At 29.2% G+C, this 9,071-nt stretch overlaps 1 protein-coding gene across 6 annotated transcripts in view; it reads left to right on the forward strand.

Annotated features, from left to right (window-relative positions):
• Positions 1 to 9,071, forward strand: part of LOC107663866 (bromodomain adjacent to zinc finger domain protein 2B-like) — a 99,032-nt gene that overhangs the window by 28,425 nt on the left and 61,536 nt on the right. The window lies entirely within an intron of this gene.

A 9,071-nucleotide genomic window follows, 5' to 3' on the forward strand; every position in this document is an offset into this window, starting at 1 on the left:
TTTCTGCTTGTGTATCGGGAGTTTTCAACCTGATGAAAAAATAAATATGGGGGCTTCACAGGGTTCACTGCTTGGCACTTATGAAACATATTTAGGGCCTTTAGCTCAGTAACAGATCCTTGGCATTTTACAGATTTATTGCTTGTTTAATTGGAGTTAGATTTACCATTAAAACTTTACAGTCACCATACACGTCTCGTGAATTTTGATGGTTTATTTTTGTATAGTAAAAGGGTTATTATAATTAACTAAAACTAAAAAAACATTTGTACTGCAAATACAATAAACTTTAACTGGAAAAAAAAAAGTCCCATTTCCCATCTTCATTTAGGTTCTTGAACTACTAAAATAACTAAAATCAATAAAAACAATAACAAACACACAACAAAATTAAAACTTAAACTAAAATGAAAGTGAAAAGATAATCTAAAAATAAAATCTTATTCAAAATATTAACAAAAATTATACTAGAATAACACTCATCAGTGAAACTGTTTTCAGCTGAAACCATGTTTATTCTCATATTTAATGTTGTCTGGGTTGTATTTTCTTCGACTTTACATAGTTTTGAGGGTTTTTTTTAAGATGAGGGCATCACACATCTAAAGTGAGAAGTAATTTTTCTGTCTTAGAAATCCATGATTTTATATTATTGTCCCACCACAGAACTACTAGACTAAATGATAAAGAAGTATTAGATTACTGATTATGTCTTTGTTCATGCCTTTGTGAGCTATTTTCTCATAGTCAAAGCCCAAATTACTGTCTGAAGTGTGCAAATAACCAGCACCACCGTTATTTCATTGTCATGGGAGCCTGCTTTATTTGCTGTGGTTTACTGTTGCAATAAACAAATGAATTTTCCAATTTGTGACATTATAAAAGACTTAAAGGAATAATAAAGACTGTTAAACTAATAAATATTCATGCTTTTTTCATGCAACAGCAGCTCATTGTGACAATGTCAATCCAGCTCCAAAAAGAGAAACAAAACAAAAAATAGCAAAATAATAAAATAAAAAAATTTAAATAACCTGTAGTCCATATGACTTATGCATTATTTTTTAGCCTTTTGAAGTCACCGATGATGCCAAACGCCTTTATTTTTGAGCATTGTCATATCCAAATGTGTCATATGCAGATTGGGGAATGAGAATTTAAATATAGTACACAAGTCATATGGACCTCTTATAATACTCATAATTTATTTTTTTTCTCTCCCAAACTTGCTTGAAAATCTTTCCCTGAAAAATAGCCTTGTGTCATTCCAAACCTTTTATTTTTTAACATTCTGTTTTTGAATTATTAATTACTTATGCATTATTTTTTAGCCTTTTGAAGTCACCGATGATGCCAAACGCCTTTATTTTTGAGCATTGTCATATCCAAATGTGTCATATGCAGATTGGGGAATGAGAATTTAAATATAGTACACAAGTCATATGGACCTCTTATAATACTCTAATCATTTTTTTTTTCTCCCAAACTTGCTTGAAAATCTTTCCCTGAAAAATAGCCTTGTGTCATTCCAAACCTTTTATTTTTTAACATTCTGTTTTTGAATTATTAATTCTTTTTTTGAATTAAATTTTATGTCTGTTTTCTGCTTTCATGTTAGCATTTTTTTTGTTTACATATATTTATTTACAATGTTTATTTTCAGAGAGGCTCTCTTTTATAATGCAACAAAATGTCAAGTGTAAACAGAGTTATTTGCTTGTTGGAAATAGGATTACTTTGACACCTTTTATTTTTTAACATTCTGTTTTTGAATTATTAATTATTTTTTTGAATTAAATTTTATTTGTCTGTTTTCTGCTTTCATGTTAACATTTTTTTTGTTTACATATATTTATTTACAATGTTTATTTTCAGAGAGGCTCTCTTTTATAATGCAACAAAATGTCAAGTGTAAACAGAGTTATTTGCTTGTTGGAAATAGGATTACTTTGACTCCATAATGGAGGCCTAGTTACACTAGGTATCAACCCGACTCCCTCTTTGTCAATAAAGTAGCATTTAGAAACAGCTAAAGGCAGATATGGGACAAACCTGAAACCTGGATGCTTGTATTATGAACAAACAAGACCAGACCCTCCTTTCATTTCATGGCACCTGAATATACATGACTCTTCTCACTTTTATCTGTGAACACTATGTGTCATTTAAATTGAATTCCTCTATGGATATGGAAAGAAAAGCTGCTTTTTTATCTCTAGTCTAATAAGATCTGTCTGCTTTTCAACCACATACTGTCTGTTGAGCTTGGACTTGTTCCACAACCAATTAGAGACATGTTGAATCTTAACACCAATCACAGTTTGGAATATTTGAAGACGTGTCTGCTTGTGTTTACATATGCAGTAATTGCATGTGAACACTGTGTCATTTAAATTGAATTCCTCTATGGATATGGAAAGAAAAGCTGCTTTTTTATCTGTAGTCTAATAAGATCTGTCTGCTTTTCAACCACATACTGTCTGTTGAGCTTGGACTTGTTCCACAACCAATTAGAGACATGTTGAATCTTAACACCAATCACAGTTTGGAATATTTGAAGACGTGTCTGCTTGTGTTTACATATGCAGTAATTGCAGGCACATGTACGGTACACTAGAGCAGCAGTCTATTTGTAATCATCTTGATGGGAGAAAAGGGGCCATTTTTAGGTACTCATGGGAGAATGTACCATTGTGGTTGTTTTTGCATGTGACTGTTTCATCAGAACTAATTTCTGCAGATCAAGCTCATATTCTTCTGGGATTTGAATCCGTTGTAGAGTATAAATTAAATCCGTCTTCATGAGGTTCTGAGCTTCGCTCTTTATTGGCAACACAAAATCATTGCAATAAAGACATTTAAGTCAAGAGTCACAGGATGCTATAACGTATTTTACGTTCAAGATTATCCCCAAGCCTTGACCCCAAAAAAAATTATATTTGGATTTTAGTCAGTTAGATTTGAGCCTATTCATATGTAAATATGCATTTATTTAAATATATTTAGTACTTTAATATGTTCATGTGTAATATTTTAATTATATATGGGTTTTATATGTTTGAAAATTTTAATACTACTACTAATAATAATTAATTGTTTTTTTTGTATTTGTTTATTATATATTTATTATATTTAGATATTTATTATATATGATATTATATATGAAAATGTTGTGCAAAATTGCATTAAATAATTATAAAAATAAGGTAAATAATTAAAAACATTGTATCTGTTTCAGAACTTACTTATCTGTCTACATAATAAGCCTGGACTCCAAAAAAGATAATTTGACTTGTGTTGATTTTAGTCTGTTAAATTTTAGCGAAATATGTATTTATTTAAATATACTTCATAAATATTTTAATATGTAGTATTTTAATATGATTTAATACGATCAAAAATGTTTATTATTATTAATATTAATTTATTATTTATTATTATTTATTTGCACATCCCTATTTATTTTTTACATTTTGAATCATATTTTACTGAAATGCCTGATTGGTTGAAATGATGCTTCATGACATAAATGGTGAGAAATATATCTAATAATGTCAAATGGCTGTATAAATGGCTGTCTTTTTAGCTCAGACACACTCATGTAAACGTGCCACACACGTATAAACTCCTCCACCAGTGTTGAGAGACCTTCATGTCATACTGCTGTTCACCTTGATCTTGACTTTTTGATTTCTGTCTCCGACAGTCCCAGAGAAACAACGCGAAGTTATATTGACCCTTTTGCCCTCTTCTCTATAAATAGCAGGTCTGCGTTGTTTATTTGGTCATGGCTGACATCTGAAGTGTCGTCCATCCAAACAGCCTGCTGACGTCCTTGTGCTTGAGGTGCTATTGAGGGTCAGGACTTTAAAATCGCCTTCACTTCAGTTATTACTAAATAAATAGACTGAATAAGGGGCCATTCACACACAACGCGTTTTTCCATTCCAATTCCGATTATCACAACTTGTTCCTTAAAAAAAAGAGCTTGGAATTTGTATCTATCAATTCTGCTGTTTGCCTATTTCTATTTCCGTTTTTGTTGTTATTGCATCACGTCTCAAAAGCGTTCTACGCTGCGCTTTCTTAAAACCATTCCGGAGCGCTTGCACTTGCGTTTTTAGACGCAAAGACGCGTTCTGTGTGAATTGCCCCTAAATACAGCGTGCAGCCAGTGCTGTTAAAGCTTAAGCTTTAGATAAATTAAAAGTAATACAACAAATATTAAGGAAAAACACATATAAATGTATATTTAGGGTAGAATTTAATGTAGAATTTGTTTGATTTTTATGAAGAAAAAAAAATCTTAATGGTCCTAAAAATACATCCAAACCAATGGACCTGCCACTTTTTAATTTTTTTTTGTATTTCTATGTGCCTTTAAGTTTTATTTTATTTTTTTATTTTTAAAAGGTACTAATATGGACCTTTAGGGGTAAAAAAATATTTTGATGATGAATGAATGAAATTATCTCTCTCTCTCTCTCTCTCTCTCTGTCTCTGTCTCTGCATTATTGAATGTGATTAGAGATGGGCAGTGAAGATGCCGTGGTTCTGCTCTTCTGCACCTTTCCTCCGTTTCATTTGGAACTCTCTGTCTGTGATTGCCTGTCATTTATATTCCACCTGTTTACATGCAAATCATCCTGCTGCACAGGAAGTCGCTTTTTGTTGTTTTCATGGAATGCGCCTGTTGACTATTTGCTATTGTGATTGAAGTTTAAATTATGCAAATGATGCATTCGTAAGACTTTGCTTTGTTAACATTGTCAGAGAGGGAAAACACATCTTTACAATATTGAGGAACAAAGTTAGACAAACATTTCCAATCATGGACCATAGCTTGAAATGAGTTTTTCAATGGTTTATTATTATGATATAAACTATTTCAGGTAGCTGAACAGAGTGTAAAAACAAACAAAAAAAATGTGATCGGTCAGTTTACATGATGGTCATACAGTCTCCTCTTGTCTAATTAGGCTGTTCTTGACGAGATTACCAACATTTGTCTTTTTTAAATGAATGTCACCATCATTACAAATCAAAACACAAACTTGTTACAGCCGCCTTGTACTTGTTCCTGAAAGAACTTGCTTTGTTGCTGCATCTACTTTATAAAAAAAAAAAAAGATTGCACATTTTGTATTATTTTCATATTTTATTTTATATTTATTTATAAATTAATTCTAGTAAAAAATGTATTAGAATTTTTATTCTTTTTTATTTATATATATTTTATTTTATTTATAATGTTTTTATTAGTTAGAATTTATTTATTAGTGTTGTCTAACAATTAATCGCGATTAATCACATCCAAAATAAAAGGTTTTTGTTTACATATGTATGTGTGTACTGTGTATATTTATTATATGTATATTTATATATATAAATACAAACACATGCATGTATATATTTAAGAAAACTGTTATGTTTATATATTAAATATAATTACATATAATATAAATATATACATTTAAATACATGTAAACATTTTCAAAATATATACTGTTTGTGTGTATTTATATATACATAATAAATATACACAGTACACACTCATATTATGTAAACAAAAACTTATTTTGGATGCGTTTAATCGTGATTAATCTCTTGACCGCACTAGAATGTAATCTTGCTGTTTTTACAAGTAACATTTTGTGTCATTGAGTGACAATGTTCTGAAAATAGTTATTGTTTTTAAAAGTAACGTTTTTTTTATACATATTATGTAAGCAAAAACTTATTTTGGATGCGATTAATTGTTTGACAGCACTATTTATTAGTAGTACTGCTGATTTTGCAGTAAACAATATTTAAAAACAGAAAAAAAAATTAAAATTAAATTAAAATTTAAATATTTTTAACCTGAAGAAAACAGTTTATTTCTGTTATAAAAATACTTTTAAAAATCACTTTTTAAAAAAATTTAGTTTTTGAAATATTTGCCATACTGCAGTTTGCCCTTTTTTTTAAATGCACCATCATTACACGCATCTGAAAAACGCTTTCCTAAAATTCTTTCTTTTGTCTTTCTTTCCAGCTGTGTTTTCAAAACACATTCAGAAATTTAATGAAACTTGTTAAAGCAGCCTTGTACTTCATTGATCAGTCGCCTATTTAAGACTTCCGTGGGCTTCAGTTCTCAATTTGACATAAATGCCTGTAATTTAGACTAATTACTCTAATGATCTTTAGGAAAAGGCTGTAATCTCACAAAAGACATGCTAATATTCAGCGTGTTGTAATTTCCCATCCATTGAATTCAGCAGAGGCCGAGTTGAGCTGAATTCTCCTCCATTTTCTTGCTTTTGATTAAAAATAAATGGGATGTTTGCGCTGGTGTTTCATGACCCTAATTTGGATCTTGATATTGGCTTATCAGACACATATGATGGTGTGATGTCACCAGAGGCAGAAAAGCAGCCGCAGGAATGATTTGAGCCAGCTGTAAACAAGCGTTTGTGTAATCAGCTGTAATAACCCTGGAGTAATTGTGTCTCACAAGTGTTATCTGCAGTTTTCTCTTTCTGGGTGAGTCTTATGAAAACGTCTCTAGGTCATGTTTCAGCTCAACATCAACAGACGGAAAATATGAAGAAAATTAGTTCCATGACAATTAAGCATGTTTTTTTAAGTCTAAATGCATCGTGACAATTTTTCCCCCCGGTAAATTTCTAAATTATCTATATATTCATTATGCATAATATACTGTATATTTTGTATAATAGAAATGAAATATTTGTTTTTCTAAATATCTAAATAAAAGAAAAAAATATATAATTAAAAATTTTATTATTAATAAAATTATTTTTTAATAATAATTGAACAAAAATAATTAACATATTAAAATTATACATAATTATAATAAAATATTATAAATTACATATAATTTCTGTGTTATGTGCAAAATATTGCTTATTCCTTTTACATTATCATGTTTTTATTTTTATTTATTTTATTTTACCTTTTTTTATTCTTTCCTGGTTTGAATTACATTTTAAATACGATCATTTCAGTGTGATGTCAGACATTTGGAGCTCTCTGTAATCATTCTTTAGATTCTGGGGTGAAGTATGAGCCAGATATGTTCTTGTCAGATGGTATGAAATTCTGACTTTCATCTATCTGCTAAATGTCTTTCATTGATTGTAGGTTTGAACTGGTCTCAAAGTTCCCCTAAATTTCCTGCTCTTTGTGAAATGCGAGCTTTAATAAATGGAATGAAAGGAAACGTTGTGCAGCGTCAGTGCTTTTAGACTGAGGAGTAATATCACTTTAGAGCAGAGAGCTGATATTGAGGAGAGACTGGAGTCAGGAGGAGCGTCACAGCCGGGTCACATCCCTTTAACCTGCTCTTTTCTTCTTAAATGGAACCAATCTTGAATAAGAACTTTCTTTATGATTCTCAACCATATTTGTCATTGTCCAGAATTGTTTTCATGTCTCAAGTGAAGTGGATTAAATCATCTCGGCTCTAAGTCAGAGTCATCGCTGTGACGATGGGCTCCAGCAGACTTCACTGAGTAATTCTGATCTTGCAAAATTATCTTTTATCAAAACAAATAGTTCAAATGAAAAATTCTGATTGGACAAGCCATGTTCATTGTTTTTACATTTATTAATTAAGCAGATGCTTCTATCCAAAGTGATTTACAAATGAGGAGTACAACAAAGCGATTCATCTTAAAGAGGCAATAACATGAGAAGTGTTAATAAAGCTAAAAATGTATTTATTTTAGTCCACATCAGAAGGATGTTTAAAAAATTGTTCTATTAATAATAATCTTAATCATAATAATATTATTATATTGTTGTTAATATTGTTTATAGTCATAAATCATTAATAACAAATTGTATAAGTATTGTAGTAATAATAATAATAATAATTATTATTATTATTATTTTATTGTTTATAACTATAAATATTATACATATTTATAGCCATAATACAACTAATAATTAACATTTTATTGTTATGCGTAAAAACATTATACATATTTATAGCAATTAATAATTATAACTATTATAATTATTAATCATATTCATAATATCATTATCATCATTGTATTATTATTATTATTGTAGTCATTAATCTTAAAATATTTATAACCACTTTTATAATTACTCATTGTCATAATAATCATAATAATAATTATTATTTAGTTTATGCTTATAACTATTATACGCATTTATAAATATTAATAATTATAACAATTTTAATTATTAATCATACATATCATCATCATCATCATCATCATTTTACTATTATTATTATTATTATTATTATTATATTATTTTTGATTGTGTATATATATATTTATTATTTAAGTGATAATAATAACTGTTATTATTTATAAATATTATAAATATTTATAATTTTTTGTTTAATTATTATTGTAGTAGTAGTAGTAGTAATAGAAAATAATAATAATTTAACAAAAATAATTAAAATATTAAACATACATATTAATATATTATAATAAAATATGATAAATTACATGTAATTATCAATAATTATGTTTTTAATTTCTGCGTTTTGTAGAAAATATTGCTTATTCCTTTTACATTATCATGTTTTTATTTTAATGTATTATTTTAATAATAGAAAATAATAATAGTAATAAATGAAAGCCCTGCAGGGTAGGGCTGTGCAAAAAAATCGAATGCGATTTTCATGCGCATCTCGTCAGTAAAGCCACTTCTGTGATTAGTAGTAAATCTCCAGCACGTGCTTTCAGATGGAGCGGCATTTACTACACAGAGCCGTAGTTCACTGACAAGCTACACAAAATCACGTTCATAATCGGCAATGAATCGCCTGCGATTTTGAATGCGATTTTGCGTAGCTTGTCAGTAATAATTACTGTTATTGTGTCATGAAATGTAGTTTTAAAAGCATTTCAGGCGAGAATGTAGTTGTTTAAAACTCAAATCTGTGGTTTATTTATAAAAACAGCGCCTATTTGAAAATGTGCTTCGCCGATTTGCTTATGTATACTGACGAGAGCAGCCTCAACTCGGCTAGTCCTTCTGACATTTGCCGCTGGCTCTGATGTCTCTGTAGTGGTTAAACA

This window comes from Sinocyclocheilus anshuiensis, unplaced genomic scaffold, assembly GCF_001515605.1.
Source record: "Sinocyclocheilus anshuiensis isolate Anshui unplaced genomic scaffold, SAMN03320099.WGS_v1.1 scaffold81, whole genome shotgun sequence".
Classification (NCBI taxonomy): Eukaryota; Metazoa; Chordata; class Actinopteri; order Cypriniformes; family Cyprinidae; genus Sinocyclocheilus; species Sinocyclocheilus anshuiensis.